Raw genomic sequence first — 15,795 nt, forward strand, 5'->3', positions numbered from 1 at the left:
TGGCTTAGAGAAACGAATCAAGAACAGATAATATGTGAGGTGTTTTAGTGCGTGACTCTATGAAGAAAAACACCTTTGAAGATTTTGGAGATAATCATTCAAATCAACGAGGGTAGTAAAAGTGACTTTTAATTACCCTGGACGAAGAACACGACGAACTAGAGTGAGGACATGTGAAGTTCGTCTGTGCAGATCTTCCACGCCCTAACTTGGCGGAGGAAGACGGCTACGGTGGCGGCGGAGTGAAGATGTCCGCAGTCGGCGCGAGTACGTCGGCGACGAGGTCGAGGCAGTGAAGCTCTTCCTCACTGGCGGCGATGAAGTAGCGGCGGCGCTAGGGTTTGAGAAGCTCGAGCTGGAGTAAAATAAGTGAGGAAGGGAAGGCGGGGTATTTATAGCCACGGTGAAAAACTGCTCGCCTGAAGAAATTGGACGAACGTGCCCCTGACCCTTCTCATTCGCATGACATGTGTCACCCACGCAGTGAGAGGTGGAGGTCGTGTTAGATCGTGGGTGAGTGGATAAGTGTATCGTGGGATGCGGAACGGTTTGAGCGGCAAAGCCGAAAATTTCGATAAGATAGGTTTTAAAGTTCCGTTCGCAATTTCTTCAGCTGACAAGGACACAGTGAAGATTTTGAACGAGTTTCAAATAGAACGCACATGAAGAATTTGTGAACAGATTGGGTTGAGTATAGCATAGAGGGGAAGGGTCCGATCACATTCACTTAGCAGAAAACCAACTTGAAGAAATAGCAATAAGTGAATGATGTAGAGGACATAAACTCATATATATATAGCCAATGAAGAAAAACGACGGGACAAGTGAAGACAATGCAAAGTTGAAGAATATGAATAATTGAGGAATTTCAACTTTTGGTGGTGGCGTGACCCACCGTATAAGAATGATGATTTCAGACACGGTGTACAATTATTGTAGGGTTCTGAGAATCAAATTCTTCGTTAATTTCTTCACACTAAGAGTGTTATTCTTCATTGATTGAAGAAAAACGTTTCTTCATGTGTTGCACATCTAAGTCATCAATTTTGCATAAGTGTTAGGATGAGTGTCCTTTTCAAAGAACATTCGAAGATTCTAGGATATTTAGCTCACACCGCAACTTGCTAAATCTCTTCTCATCCAAGGGCTTTGTGAAGATATCGGCTAGCTGTTCTTCAGTCTTCACATGCTCAATAGAAATGTCGCCCTTCAACACATGATCACGAAGAAAATGATGACGAATCTGAATGTGCTTTGTCTTCGAGTGCTGAACTGGGTTGTGAGCAATCTTGATGGCACTCTCATTATCATAGAAGAGAGGCACATTCTTCATGTTGACGTTGTAGTCCTTGAGAGTTTGCTTCATCCATAGCAATTGGGCACAGCAAGAACCAGCGGTAATGTACTCAGCTTCAGCAGTAGATAGTGATACGCAGTTCTGTTTCTTCGAGGACCAACAGACCAAAGATCGTCCAAGGAAATGACATGTACCAGATGTTGACTTGCGATCCACACGATCACCAGCATAGTCAGAGTCAGAATATCCAACAAGATCAAAAGTCGAGCCATTGGGGTACCATAATCCAAGTGTTGGCGTGTGAGCTAGATATCGAAGAATATGCTTCACAGTCTTATGGTGTGATTCCTTCGGTGTAGCTTGAAATCGGGCACACATGCAAACACTAAGCATTATATCTGGCCTAGATGCACATAAGTACAGTAAGGAGCCTATCATGGAGCATTATACCTTATGATCGAAGTCAATACCATTTTCATCAGTGCACAGATGGCCATTTGTGGGCATAGGAATTTTGACGCCTTTGCAATCTTGCATGCCGAATTTCCTCAGTACATCCTTGAGGTATTTCTCCTGAGAAATGAATATGCCATTGTGTTGTTGACGAATTTGAAGACCTAAGAAGAATTTCAACTCTCCCATCCTAGACATTTGATATTCTTCACTCATCATATAGGCAAATTCATCACTATAACGTTGGTCAGTACATCCAAAGATAATATCATCAACATATACTTGGCACACAAACAATTCACCATCATAAGATTTAGTGAAAAGAGTAGGGTCGAGTGAACCGGGTTTGAAGCCTTTCTTCATGAAGAGTTCCTTCGAGGTATCATACCAAGCCCATGGGGCCTGCTTGAGGCCATAGAGGGCCTTGTTGAGTCTGAAGACTTTGTCGGGATTCTTTGGATCTTCAAAACCTGGGGGTTGAGCAACATATACTTCTTCCTCAAGCTTACCATTGAGGAATGCACTTTTCACATCCATTTGATATAAAGTGATATCATGATGGTTAGCATAAGCAAGTAATATGCGAATAGGCTCAAGTCTAGCAACAGGTGCAAAAGTTTCATCGAAATCAATTCCTTCAACCTGTGTGTAGCCTTGAGCTACAAGCCGTGCCTTATTCCTCACCACAAGGCCATTTTCATCTTGCTTGTTGCGGTAGATCCACTTTGTGCCGATGATATTGTGCTTGCGAGGATCTGGACGTTTGACCAGTTCCCAGACATTGTTGAGCTCGAACTGATGTAATTCTTCTTGCATGGCCTGAATCCATTCAGGCTCCAAAAATGCTACATCTACCTTAGTGGGCTCTGTAATAGAGACAAAAGCATACTGCCCACAAAAGTTAGACAAATGTGAAGCTTTTGAGCGTGTGAGAGGACCTGGCGCTTTGATGTCATTGATGATCTTTTCAACTTGCACTTCTTTTGCAATGCGAGGATGAGCTGGTTGTCGTTGAAGAGTTTGATCAGCATTTTCTTCAGCACCATTTTCTTTAGCATTTTCTTCAGGTGCATTAGCTCGACGTTCTTCATGTTCTGGAATGAATTCTTCAGCAGATTCTTCAGTAGGAATGACATCCTCAGTAGCCTTGAACTTGATAGTTTCCACAGGTGCTGGTTCATCTATCACAGTAGGTAGGTGCTCTCTTTGCGAGCCATTAGTTTCATCGAACCGCACATCTACAGTTTCAACAACTTTGTGAAGAACGTTGTTGAAGACTCTGTAGGTGTGCGAGTCCTTTCCGTAACCAAGCATAAAACCTTCATGTGCTTTCGGTGCAAATTTTGAGTTGTGATGAGGATCTCTAATCCAACATTTAGCACCGAAAACTTTGAAATAACTTACATTGGGTTTCTTATCAGTGAGGAGTTCATAGGCAGTCTTTTTGAAGAATTTGTGAAGATATACTCTGTTGATGATGTGGCACGCAGTATCAATTGCCTCAGTCCAGAAACGACGAGGCGTTTTGTATTCATCAAGCATAGTGCGAGCCATCTCAGCAAGAGTCCTGTTCTTGCGCTCCAGGACGCCATTCTGCTGAGGAGTGTAAGGAGCAGATAACTCATGAGTAATACCAAGTTCATCAAGATAGTCATCGAGACCAGAATTCTTGAACTCAGTGCCATTGTCACTTCTGATGTGCTTGATCTTCACACCAAAGTTGGTTGAAGCCCTCTAGGAAAATCGTTTGAAGACTTCTTGCACTTCATGTTTGTAAGTAACAAGGTGTACCCATGTGTAGCGAGAATAATCATCAACAATAACAAAGCCATATTGAGATGCTTCATTTAAAATAGCAGAATAATGATTAGGACCAAGGAGATCCATGTGAAGCAATTCAAACGGGCGAGTGGTGGTCATGATAGTCTTCGCTGGATGCTTGGCCTTCGTCATCTTCCCAGCTTCACAGGCTCCGCACAGGTGATCCTTGAGGAATTTGACATTCTCGATGCCAATGACATGCTTCTTCTTCGCAAGCATGTGCAAATTCCTCATGCCTGCATGACCAAGTCGTCGATGCCAGAGCCAGCCTTCTGAAGCTTTTGCAAGTAAGCACACGGCTGGTTGTGGTCCTGTAGAGAAATCAACAATATACAGGTCTCCTCTCCTAAAGCCTTCGAAGACTTTGGAATTGTCAGCTTCCATAACTACAACACAACGGTACTTGCCAAAGACAACAACCATATCAAGATCACAAAGCATTGAGACAGACATAAGGTTGTATCCTAAGGACTCAGCAAGCATGACTTTGTCCATGTGTCGATCCTTTGTAATCGCAACCTTACCTAGACCCAATACCTGACTTTTGCCTTTGTCAGCAAAGATGATATGCTTCAGATGCGATGGAGATAATGGAGCATCCATCAATAGATTCTTGTCACCAGTCATGTGGTTTGTTCATCCACTATCGAGGACCCACTCAGTGGCTTTGGGTTGATCATCCTGCAGATGAATTAGTGTATCTTACAAACTCATATACTTCATCAGTGAAGAATATGATATCAATTCATCAGATCAATTTCATCAAGTAAAAGAACTAATAACGCAATATGAGGGTGTGTGTTCATTTCTTCATGGTTAGCCTGCGTCCTTTCAGGCATTGCTCAGGTCTCCAGCAAAGTCTTCAGACGATTACGTGCGTCTGGAGACCTGACCCTGCAGAAGAGATTAGTTCTTCTTCACCACCCACATTTGAAGGGGTGGCAAAGAGTTCATCATTCTGCGAGCTCCATACGAGAAGGATGGCATAGAAGCCAGTCCATTTCGTTTCACATAAGAGGGGTTAGAGTAAGCATAAGAGTAAGCAGAGAAATTCTTCGAGGACTTATGGACATAATGATTTGAAGAATAATGCACATATCCATAATCCTTAGATCTTCCCTACGAAACAGATGGGTTAGCATGATGATGTTCATATGAGGACTTTGATCCATATGAGGAATTTGATCTGGGGTTCCTATTCTTCACAGGTGGCATCATGATGACATTCACCTGAAGATTTTCAAGGCATCTTTTGGGAACCCAGATTTTCTTCATAGGGGAGCCGTTCCTGCAGTTAGTGCCAACATATCTAGCAAATACTTCACCATTCTGATTTTTGAACAGTTTATAGTTGGAGTCAATTGACTCATCATCAGAATGAGGAGATTCACATGCAAATCCAGATAAGTTAGATGGATCAACTGGAGGTCCCTTTGCAGCAACCCATGTAGTTTTGGGGTACTGCTCAGGCTTCCAATATGTACCATCAGCATTGAGTTTCCTCTCAAAGGCGATACCCTCTTTCCTAGGGTTCCTGTTGAGGATCTGCTTTTTAAGCACATCACAAAGAGCCTGATGCCCTTTGAGGCTTTTGTACATGCTTGTCGTGTACAATTTCTTCAACCCTGCATCGTCAGTGATACTAGCAATGTCCTCACATGAGGAATTACTGATAGCAGAGGCATGTGAAGAATTTCAAACATTAGCAGCATTTGAACATTCAGGTGAAGAATTAGCAGATTCACGTTCAATGCACTTCAAGCATGGAGGAACAAATTCTTCCTGAGAATCGCTGATTTGTTGAGCAAGTAATGAATCGCGCTCCTTCTGAAGATCTTCATAACTCACTCTTACCTTTTCAAGATCTTGCTTTCTTTGAAGAAATTCATAAGAAAGCTTCTCATGATCCGATAAGAGAGTGTTATGATGACTTTGAAGTTTGTCAAGCTTGGACTGAAGTCTCTGAATATTTTCAGTCAAAGTTTCAGTGTGATCCATTTCTTCACCCAACATATCATCACTTTTATTTAGCATGTTTTGAACCTTTTCTAAAGCCCTTTGTTGTTTTATAGCAATCTTAGCAAGTTTAGAATAGTTGGGCTTAAGGTTTTCATCAGATTCATTCTCACTTGATTCAGAGGAGGTATATTTGAGTACCTTGGCACCCTTTGCCATGAAGCAATAGGTGGGAGCGTAGTCATCATCGCTTTCATCGGCCTTGTTGGTGAGGTCATTTTCTTCAGTGTTGAAGATAGACTTGCTGACAAATGCAGTAGCGAGAGCTAGGCTCGCCACTCCGGATTCAGACTCCTCAGATGTCTCCTCTTCCTCATTTTCTTCAGATTCAGCCTCAGAGTCCATTTCCTTGACAATGAATGCCCTAGCCTTCTTGGAGCTGCTCTTCTTGTGATATGTAGACTTTGAGGATTTCGATGATGAAGATTTTGTGGATTTCTTCTTTTTCTTCGCGTCATCAGAACTGTAATCCTTGTATTTCTTCTTCTTTGATTCCTTTTCCCACTGAGGACAATCTTGAATGAAATGTCCAGGTTTCTTGCACTTGTGACAGAGCCTCTTCTTGTAGTCACTGGGTGAGGAATCATTGCTCCTTGAGGATCTTCCAAGGCGACCACGTCTTGAGAACTTTTAAAACTTCTTCACGAGCAGAGCCAGATCATGGCTCAGTTCTTCAGGATCACCAAGGCTGCTACCAGAGTCTTCATCTTCGGACTCAGATACTGCCTTGGCCTTCAGTGCGTGTGTTCTGCCAAAGCTTGAACCATAGAGATCTCTCTTTTCAGCAAGTTGGAACTCATGAGTATTTAGCCTCTTGAGAATATAAGCGGGATCAAGTGACTTGTAATCAGCACGTTCTTGTATCATCAATGCCAGAGTGTCAAATGAGGAATCAAGCGATCTCAGCAATTTCTTCACCACCTCATGGTCGGTGATGTCAGTGGCACCAAGTGCTTGAAGCTCATTTGAGATGTCAGTGAGGCGATCGAAGGTTTGTTGAACATTTTCATTGTCGAGTCTTTTGAAGCGGTTGAACAGATTGCGAAGAACATCAACTCGAGAGCCACGCTGAGTTGAGACTCCTTCATTCACTTTGGACAACCTGTCCCAGATAAGCTTTGCTGTCTCCAAAGCACTCACTCTGCCATACTATCCTTTGCTCAGATGGCTGTTAGGGAACGTAGTAATTTCAAAAAAAAATCCTATGCACACGCAAGATCATGGTGATGCATAGCAACGAGGGGAGAGTGTGATCTACGTACCCTTGTAGACCGACAGCGGAAGCATTATGACAACGCGGTTGATGTAGTCGTACGTCTTCACGGCCTGACCGATCAAGCACCAAAACTACGGCACCTCCGAGTTCTAGCACACGTTCAGCTCGATGACGATCCCCAGACTCCGATCCAGCAAATTGTCAGGGAAGAGTTCCGTCAGCACGACGGCGTGGTGACGATCTTGATGTACTACCGTCGCAGGGCTTCGCCTAAGCACCGCTACAATATTATCGAGGATTATGGTGGAAGGGGGCACCGCACACGGCTAAGAGAATGATCATGAAGATCGACTTGTGTGTCTAGGGGTGCCCCCTGCCCCCGTATATAAAGGAGCAAGGGGAGGAGGCCGGCCGGCCCCTATGGCGCGCCAAGGAGGAGTCCTCCTCCTAGTAGGAGTAGGACTCCTACTAGGAGGGGGAAAGAAGTGGGGAGGGAGAAGGAAAGGGGGGCGCCAACCCCCCTCTCCTAGTCCAATTCGGACCAGGGGGGAGGAGGCGCGCGGCCCACCTTTGGCTGCCCCTCTCTCTCTCCACTAAGGCCCATATGGCCCATTACTTCTCCCGGGGGGTTCCGGTAACCCTCCGGCTCTCCGGTTTTCTCCGAAATCACCCGGAACACTTCCGGTGTCCGAATATAGCCGTCCAATATATCAATCTTGATGTCTCGACCATTTCGAGATTCCTCGTCATGTCCGTGATCACATCCGGGACTCCGAACTAACTTCGGTACATCAAAACTCATAAACTCATAATATAACTGTGATCGAAACCTTAAGCGTGCGGACCCTACGGGTTCGAGAACAATGTAGACATGACTGAGACATGTCTCCGGTCAATAACCAATAGCGGAACCTGGATGCTCATATTGGCTCCTACATATTCTACGAAGATCTTTATCGGTCAGACCGCATAACAACATACGTTGTTCCCTTTGTCATCGGTATGTTACTTGCCCGAGATTCGATCGTCGGTATCTCAATACCTAGTTCAATCTCGTTACCGGCAAGTCTCTTTACTCGTTCCGTAATACATCATCTCGCAACTAACTCATTAGTTGCAATGCTTGCAAGGCTTATGTGATGTGCATTACCGAGAGGGCCCAGAGATACCTCTCCGACGATCGGAGTGACAAATCCTAATCTCGAAATACGCCAACCCAACATGTACCTTTGGAGACACCTGTAGAGCTCCTTTATAATCACCCAGTTACGTTGTGACGTTTGGTAGCACATAAAGTGTTCCTCCGGCAAACGGGAGTTGCATAATCTCATAGTCATAGGAACATGTATAAGTCATGAAGAAAGCAATAGCAACATACTAAACGATCGAGTGCTAAGCTAATGGAATGGGTCAAGTCAATCACATCATTCTCCTAATGATGTGATCCCATTAATCAAATAACAACTCTTTGTCTATGGTTAGGAAACATAACCATCTTTGATTAACGAGCTAGTCAAGTAGAGGCATACTAGTGACACTCTGTTTGTCTATGTATTCACACATGTATTATGTTTCCGGTTAATACAATTCTAGCATGAATAATAAACATTTATCATGAAATAAGGAAATAAATAATAACTTTATTATTGCCGCTAGGGCATATTTCCTTCAGTCTCCCACTTGCACTAGAGTCAATAATCTAGTTCACATTGCTATGTGATTTAACACCAATAGTTCACATCATCATGTGATTAACACCCAAAGGGTTTACTAGAGTCAATAATCTAGTTCACATCGCTATGTGATTAACACCCAAAGAGTACTAAGGTGTGATCATGTTTTGCTTGTGAGATAAGTTTAGTCAACGGGTCTGCCACATTCAGATCCGTATGTATTTTGCAAATTTCTATGTCAACAATGCTCTGCACGGAGCTACTCTAGCTAATTGCTCCCACTTTCAATATGTATCCAGATTAAGACTTAGAGTCATCTGGATCAGTGTCAAAACTTGCATCGACGTAACCCTTTACGACGAACCTTTTTGTCATGTCCATAATCGAGAAACATATCCTTATTCCACTAAGGATAATTTTGACCAATGTCCAGTGATCTACTCCTAGATCACTATTGTACTCCCTTGCCAAACTCAGGGCAGGGTATACAATAGGTCTGGTACACAACATGGCATACTTTATAGAACCTATGGCTAAGGCATAGGGAATGACTTTCATTCTCTCTCCATCTTCTGTCGTGGTCAGGTTTTGAGTCTTACTCAACTTCACACCTTGTAACATAGGCAAGAACTTCTTCTTTGACTGTTCCATTTTGAACTACTTCAAAATCTTGTCAAGGTATGTACTTATTGAAAAACTTATCAAGCATCTTGATCTATCTCTATAGATCTTGATGCTCAATATGTAAGCAGCTTCACCGAGGTCTTTCTTTTAAAAACTTCTTTCAAACACTCCTTTATGCTTTGCAGAATAAGTCTATATTATTTCCGATCAATAATATGTCATTCACATATACTTGTCAGAAATGTTGTAGTGCTCCCACTCACTTTCTTGTAAATACAGGCTTCACCACAAGTCTGTATAAAACTATATACTTTGATCATCTCATCAAAGCGTATATTCCAACTCCAAGATGCTTGCACCAGTCCACAGATGGATCGCTGGAGCTTGCATATTTTGTTAACACTTTTAGGATTGACAAAACCTTCTGGTTGCATCATATACAACTCTTCTTTAAGAAATCCATTAAGGAATGCAGCTTTGTTTATCCATTTGCCAGATTTCATAAAATGCGGCAATTGCTAACATGATTTGGACAGACTTAAGCATAGATACGAGTGAGAAACTCTCATCGTAGTCAACATCTTGAACTTGTCGAGAACCTTTTTGAGACAATTCTAGCTTTGTAGATAGTAACACTACTATCAGCGTCTGTCTTCCTCTTGAAGATCCATTTATTTTCAATTGCTTACCGATCAACGGGCAAGTCAACCAAAGTCCATACTTTGTTTTCATACATGGATCCCATCTCAGATTTCATGGCTTCAAGCCATTTTGCGAAATCTGGGCTCACCATCGCTTCTTCATAGTTCATAGGTTCATCATGATCTAGTAGCATGATTTCCAAAACAGGATTACTGTACCACTCTGGTGTGGATCTTACTCTGGTTGATCTACGAGGTTCAGTAATAACTTGATCTGAAGTTTCATGATCATCATCATTAACTTCCTCACTAATTGGTGTAGGTGTCACAGAAACCGTTTTCTGTGATGAACTACTTTCCAATAAGGGAGCAGGTACAGTTACCTCATCAAGTTCTACTTTCCTCCCACTCACTTCTTTCGAGAGAAACTCCTTCTCTAGAAAGGATCCATTCTAAGCAACGAATAACTTGCCTTCGGATCTGTGATAGAAGGTGTACCCAACTGTCTCCTTTGGGTATCCTATGAAGACACATTTCTCCGATTTGGGTTTGAGCTTATCAGGATGAAAACTTTTTCACATAAGCATCACAACCCCAAATTTTAAGAAACGACAACTTTGGTTTCTTGTTAAACCACAGTTCATATAGTGTCGTCTCAACGGATTTAGATGGTGCCCTATTTAACGTGAATGCAGCTGTCTCTAATGCATAACCCCAAAACGATAGTGGTAAATCGGTAAGAAACATCATAGATTGCACTATATCCAATAAAGTACGGTTATGACGTTCGGACACACTATTATGCTGTGGTGTTCCAGGTGGCATGAGTTTGTGATACTATTCCACATTGTTTTAATTGAAGACCAAACTCGTAACTCAAATATTCATCTCTGCGATTAGATCATAGAAACTTTATTTTCTTGTCACGATGATTTTCCACTTCACTCTGAATTTCTTTGAACTTTTCAAATGTTTCAGACTTATGTTTCATCAAGTAGATATACCCATATCTGCTCAAATCATCTGTGAAGGTCGGAAAATAATGATACCCGCCGCGAGCCTTAACACTCATCGGATCGCATATATCAGTATGTATTATTTCCAATAAGTCAGTTGCTCGCTCCATTGTTCCGGAGAACGGAGTCTTAGTCATCTTGCCCATGAGGCATGGTTCGCAAGCATCAAGTGATTCATAATCAAGTGATTCCAAAATCCCATCAGCATGGAGTTTCTTCATGCGCTTTACACCAATATGACTTAAACGGCAGTGCCACAAATAAGTTGCACTATCATTATTAACTTTGCATCTTTTGGTTTCAATATTATGAATATGTGTGTCACTACGATCGAGATCCAACGAACCATTTTCATTGGGTGTATGACCATAGAAGGTTTTATTCATGTAAACAGAACAACAATTTATTCTCTTACTTAAATGAATAACCATATTGCAATAAACATGATCAAATCATATTCATGCTCAACGCAAACACCAAATAACACTTATTTAGGTTCAACACTAATCCCGAAAGTATAGGGAGTGTGCGATGATGATCATATCAATCTTGGAACCACTTCCAACACACATCGTCACTTCACCCTTAACTAGTCTCTGTTCATTCTGCAACTCCCGTTTCGAGTTACTACTCTTAGCAACTGAACCAGTATCAAATACCGAGGGGTTGCTACGAACACTAGTAAAGTACACATCAGTAATCTGTATATCAAATATACCTTTGTTTATTTTGCCATCCTTCTTATCCGCCAAATACTTGGGGCAGTTCTGCTTCCAGTGACCAGTCCCTTTGCAGTAGAAGCACTTAGTCTCAGGCTTAGGACCAGACTTGGGCTTCTTCACTTGAGCAGCAACTTGCTTGTCGTTCTTCTTGAAGTTCCCCTTCTTCCCTTTGCCCTTTTCTTGAAACTAGTGGTCTTGTCTACCATCAACACTTGATATTTTTCTTGATTTCTACCTTTGTCGATTTCAGCATTACGAAGAGCTTGGGAATCGTTTCCGTTATCCCTTGCATATCATAGTTCATCACGAAGTTCTACTAACTTGGTGATGGTGACTAGAGAATTCTGTCAATCACTATTTTATCTGGAAGATTAACTCCCACTTGATTCAAGCGATTGTAGTACCCAGACAATCTGAGCACATGCTCACTGCTTGAGCTATTCTCCTCCATATTTTAGCTATAGAACTTGTTGGAGACTTCATATCTCTCAACTTGGGTATTTGCTTGAAATATTAACTTCAACTCCTGGAACATCTCATATGGTCCATGACGTTCAAAACGTCTTTGAAGTCCCGATTCTAAGCCGTTTAAGCATGGTGCACTAAACTATCAAGTAGTCATCATATTGAGCTAGCCAAATGTTCATAACATCTGCATCTGCTCCTGCAATAGGTTTGTCACCTAGCGGTGCATCAAAGACATAATTCTTCTGTGCAGCAATGAGGATAAACCTCAGATCACGGATCCAATCCGCATCATTGCTACTAACATCTTTCAACTTAGTTTTCTCTAGGAACATATCAAAAATAAAACAGGGGAGCTAAACGCGAGCTATTGATTTACAACATAGATATGCTAATACTACCAGGACTAAGTTCATGATAAATTAAAGTTCAATTAATCATATTACTTAAGAACTCCCACTTAGATAAACATCCCTCTAATCCTCTAAGTGATCACGTGATCCAAATCAACTAAACCATGTCCGATCATCACGTGAGATGGAGTAGTTTCAATGGTGAACATCACTATGTTGATCATATCTACTATATGATTCACGCTCGACCTTTCGGTCTCCGTGTTCCGAGGCCATATCTGTTATATGCTAGGCTCGTCAAGTTTAACCTGAGTATTCCACGTGTGCAACTGTTTTGCACCCGTTGTATTTGAACGTAGAGCCTATCACACCCGATCATCACGTCGTGTCTCAGCACGAAGAACTTTCGCAATGGTGCATACTCAGGGAGAACACTTATACTTTGATAATTTAGTGAGGGGTCATCTTATAATGCTACCGTTAATCAAAGCAAGATAAAATGCATAAAAGATAAACATCACATGCAATCAATATAAGTGATATGATATGGCCATCATCATCTTGTACTTGTGATCTCCATCTCCGAAGTACCGTCATGATCACCATCGTCACCGGCGTGACACCTTGATCTCCATCGTAACATCGTTGTCGTCTCGCCAATCTTATGCTTCCACGACTATCGCTACCACTTAGTGATAAAGTAAAGCATTACAGCGCGATTGCATTGCATACAATAAAGCGACAACCATATGGCTCCTGCCAGTTGCCGATAACTCGGTTACAAAACATGATCATCTCATACAATAAAATTTAGCATCATGGCTTGACCATATCACATCACAACATGCCCTGCAAAAACAAGTTAGACGTCCTCTACTTTGTTGTTGCAAGTTTTACGTGGCTGCTACGGGCTTAGCAAGAACCGTTCTTACCTACGCATCAAAACCACAACGATAATTTGTCAAGTTGGTGTTGTTTTAACCTTCACAAGGACCGGGCGCAGCCACACTCGGTTCAACTAAAGTTGGAGAAACTGACACCCGCCAGCCACCTGTGTGCAAAGCACGTCGGTAGAACCAGTCTCGCGTAAGCGTACACGTAATGTCGGTCCGGGCCGCTTCATCCAACAATACCGCCGAACCAAAGTATGACATGTTGGTAAGCAGTATGACTTATATCGCCCACAACTCACTTGTGTTCTACTCGTGCATAATATCAACGCATAAAACCTAGACTCTGATACCACTGTTGGGGAACGTAGTAATTTTAAAAATTTCCTACGCACACGCAAGATCATGGTGATGCATAGCAATGAGGGGAGAGTGTTGTCTACGTACCCTCGTAGACCGACAGCGGAAGCGTTATGACAACGCGGTTGATGTAGTCGTACGTCTTCACGGCCTGACCGATCAAGCACCGAAACTACGGCACCTCCGAGTTCTAGCACACGTTCAGCTCGATGACGGTCCCCAGACTCCGATCCAGCAAAGTGTCGGGGAAGAGTTCCGTTAGCATGACGGCGTGGTGACGATCTTGATGTACTACCGTCGCAGGGCTTCGCCTAAGCACCGCTACAATATTATCGAGGATTATGGTGGAAGGGGGCACCGCACACGGCTAAGAGAACGATCATGAAGATCAACTTGTGTGTCTAGGGGTGCCCCCTGCCCCCGTATATAAAGGAGCAAGGGGAGGAGGCTGGCCGGCCCCTATGGCGCGCCAAGGAGGAGTCCTCCTCCTAGTAGGAGTAGGACTCCTACTAGGAGGGGGAAAGAAGTGGGGAGGGAGAAGGAAAGGGGGGCGTAGCCCCCCTTCTCCTAGTCCAATTCGGACCAGGGGGAGGAGGCGCGTGGCCCACCTTTGGCTGCCCCTCTCTCTCCACTAAGGCCCATATGGCCCATTACTTCTCCCGGGGGGGTTCCGGTAACCCTCCGGCTCTCCGGTTTTCTCTGAAATCACCCGGAACACTTCCGGTGTCCGAATATAGCCGTCCAATATATCAATCTTTATGTCTCGACCATTTCGAGACTCCTCGTCATGTCCGTGATCACATCCGGGACTCCGAACTAACTTCGGTACATCAAAACTCATAAACTCATAATATAACTGTGATCGAAACCTTAAGCGTGCGGACCCTACGGGTTCGAGAACAATGTAGACATGACCGAGACATGTCTCCGGTCAATAACCAATAGCGGAACCTGGATGCTCATATTGGCTCCTACATATTCTACGAAGATCTTTATCGGTCAGACCGCATAACAACATACGTTGTTCCCTTTGTCATCGGTATGTTACTTGCCCGAGATTCGATCGTCGGTATCTCAATACCTAGTTCAATCTCGTTACCGGCAAGTCTCTTTACTCGTTCCGTAATACATCATCTCGCAACTAACTCATTAGTTGCAATGCTTGCAAGGCTTATGTGATGTGCATTACCGAGAGGGCCCAGAGATACCTCTCCGACAATCGGAGTGACAAATCCTAATCTCGAAATACGCCAACCCAACATGTACCTTTGGAGACACCTGTAGAGCTCCTTTATAATCACCCAGTTACGTTGTGATGTTTGGTAGCACACAAAGTGTTCCTCCGGCAAACGGGAGTTGCATAATCTCATAGTCATAGGAACATGTATAAGTCATGAAGAAAGCAATAGCAACATACTAAACGATCGAGTGCTAAGCTAATGGAATGGGTCAAGTCAATCACATCATTCTCCTAATGATGTGATCCCGTTAATCAAATAACAACTCTTTGTCTATGGTTAGGAAACATAACCATCTTTGATTAACGAGCTAGTCAAGTAGAGGCATACTAGTGACACTTTGTTTGTCTATGTATTCACACATGTATTGTGTTTCCGGTTAATACAATTCTAGCATGAATAATAAACATTTATCATGAAATAAGGAAATAAATAATAACTTTATTATTGCCTCTAGGGCATATTTCCTTCAATGGCCACATATGATATTCTTCGCTTGAGATTCGAGCTGCTTGAATCTCTTCACATCAGCAGTATTCAGAGAAGGTGTGACTTAGGGAACACCATTTTCCACAACATACCAGAGATCGTTATCAATTGCTTCAAGATGCATTCGCATCTTATTCTTCCAGTAGGGGTAGTCCGTCCCATCAAAGGTAGGACACCCAGCAGAGACCTTGATCATACCTACGGTCGACATAACTAAAACTCCAGGCAGTTAAACCAAAATCACACAGAACAAGGGAGTACCTTGCTCTAATACCAATTGAAAGTGCGTTATATCGACTAGAGGGGGGTGAATAGGCGATTTTTATGAAATTCTTCTCTGAGGAATTTGCCGGTGAGGAAATTCCTTAGCGAAGAACTACTAGCAGCGGAATAAGTACTCAAAAGTAAACATAACAGAATACAAGCATAGTCATCATGATGAAATGAAGACAGGCACAGAGTACAGGAAGCGTAATCACAGGATAACACACGATGAAGACAAACAGACTGAAGAAATTGAA

The sequence above is a fragment of the Triticum urartu genome, chromosome 2A, assembly GCF_056163025.1.
Source record: "Triticum urartu cultivar PI428250 chromosome 2A, HENAU_Tu73, whole genome shotgun sequence".
NCBI classification, from domain to species: domain Eukaryota; kingdom Viridiplantae; phylum Streptophyta; class Magnoliopsida; order Poales; family Poaceae; genus Triticum; species Triticum urartu.